Raw genomic sequence first — 2,064 nt, 5'->3', positions numbered from 1 at the left:
TTAACTCAAGGACTTAAGGCTGCTGGTGAACAATCTCAAATGTCAACACACTGAGGTACAGGGAACAAAATCGGTTCACTTCAGAAAGTTGAGGAAGAACATTATGAGGGTTTCTACAATAATGAAGATTAAAATAAGCATCTCTGGAAACAGAAAAATTGAGTGGGGAAATTGTGAAACTGTTGTGAAAGTTTGGTTCATTCATTTGCTAGGGCTGCTGTAATGAAGTACCACAGACTGGAGTTTTCAACAACAGAAATTAACTTTCTCACAGTTCTGGAGGCTGGAAGTCCAGGACCAAGCTGTCAGCAGGGTTGGTTTCTTCTGAGGTCTCTCTCTTTGGCTTGTAGATGGCATCTTCTCCCTGTATCCTCACATGGTCTTCCCTCTGTGTGTGTATGTGTCCCAATCTCCTCTTCTTGTCAGTATGCCAGTTGTATTGGATTAAGAACCAACCATGTACCTTAGGTGCTCATTTACCTTAAATACCTCTTTAAAGGCCCTGTCTCCAACTACAGTGACATGCTGAGGTCCTAAGGTTAGGACTTCAACATATGAATTCCAGGTGAATACAATCCAAACCGTTAACTGTTACTGTACAAAGAGGTACACAGGGCTTAATAGAAGGTGCTATAAATCTGGCTTTCAGCTTCCTGGTAGTTCAAGCATAGTAAGAATTTGATCAGTTAGGGTTGGCGCTTGTTCTTCGGTGAGTCCGCGACAGATTGACAAAACTTCACTAAAGATGTCTAAGCAACAACCAACTCAGTTTATAAATCCAGAAACTCCTAGCTATGTTGGATTTGCAAATCTTCCCAATCAAGTTCATCAAAAATCAGTGAAAAAAGGTTTTGAATTCACGCTAATGGTGGTTGGTGAATCAGGTCTCGGAAAATCAACTCTCATAAACAGCCTCTTCCTGACTGACCTCTACCCAGAAAGAGTCATACCTGGAGACGCAGACACAAGGAGAGCATCAGTCAGAGAAAATTGAAAGAACTGTCCAAATTGAGGCTTCAACTGTTGAGATTGAAGAGCGAGGGGTCAAGCTGCGGCTGACCGTGGTGGACACACCAGGCTACGGGGACGCCATCAACTGCAGGGATTGCTTTAAGACAATCATCTCCTACATCGATGAGCAGTTTGAACGGTACCTGCACGATGAGAGTGGTCTGAACAGACGGCACATCGTCGATAACAGGACTTAAGCCCTTGGATGTGGCCGTTTATGAAGGCGATACACAACAAGGTGAACATCGTGCCTGTCATCGTGAAAGCCGACACGCTCACGCTGAAGGAGCGGGAGTGCCTGAAGAGGATTCTGGATGAAATTGAAGAACATAACATCAAAATCTATCATTTACCTGATGCAGAGTCAAATGAAGATGAAGATTTTAAAGAGCAGACTAGACTTCTCAAGGCCAGTATCCCATTCTCTGTGGTTGGATCCAATCAGCTGATTGAAGCCAAAGGCAAGAAAGTCAGAGGCCGCCTCTACCCGTGGGGCGTCGTGGAGGTGGAGAACCCAGAGCACAATGACTTCCTGAAACTGAGGACGATGCTCATCACTCACATGCAAGATCTCCAAGAGGTGACCCAGGACCTTCACTATGAAAACTTCTGATCCGAGAGGCTCAAAAGAGGCGGCAGAAAAGTGGAAAATGAGGACATGAATAAAGACCAGATCTTGCTGGAAAAGGAAGCTGAGCTCCGCCGCATGCAGGAGATGATCGCCCGGATGCAGGCGCAGATGCAGACGCAGATGCAGGGTGGGGATGGCGATGGCGCAGTCCACGGGCACCATGTGTGAGAAAACACTTGGCAAGATAACATTCTGACAAGTAACACAGCTGCGTGTTTTCAAGACTGTTGGAGGGGTGCCTATCCACATTTTACAGTACCTGTGCCTGAGAATTTAATTTTTTAAAAACTTCTGATGTGTTATTTTGTATGAAGTACCTTAACATTTATATTTTATTATGTTATACTTTATATTTTGTGAGGTTAACTTTCCATTTCCATTTTTTGTCCATCTTAACTGACCCTTAATGTTAGAATTGATTC

General features: G+C 44.1%; 1 pseudogene across 1 annotated transcript; it reads left to right on the top strand.

Moving 5' to 3' along the window:
• Positions 1 to 745: 745 nt before the first annotated feature.
• Positions 746 to 1,810, top strand: LOC307050278 (septin-2-like; annotated as a pseudogene). The gene has a single exon. The product of its transcript is annotated as a septin-2-like (transcript).
• The last annotated feature ends 254 nt before the right edge of the window (positions 1,811 to 2,064 follow it).

This window comes from Hyperoodon ampullatus, assembly GCF_949752795.1.
Source record: "Hyperoodon ampullatus genome assembly, chromosome: 3".
NCBI lineage: Eukaryota > Metazoa > Chordata > Mammalia > Artiodactyla > Ziphiidae > Hyperoodon > Hyperoodon ampullatus.
The sequence above is the reverse complement of the archived record's forward strand: the minus strand, read 5'-3'. Positions and strand labels throughout refer to the sequence as shown.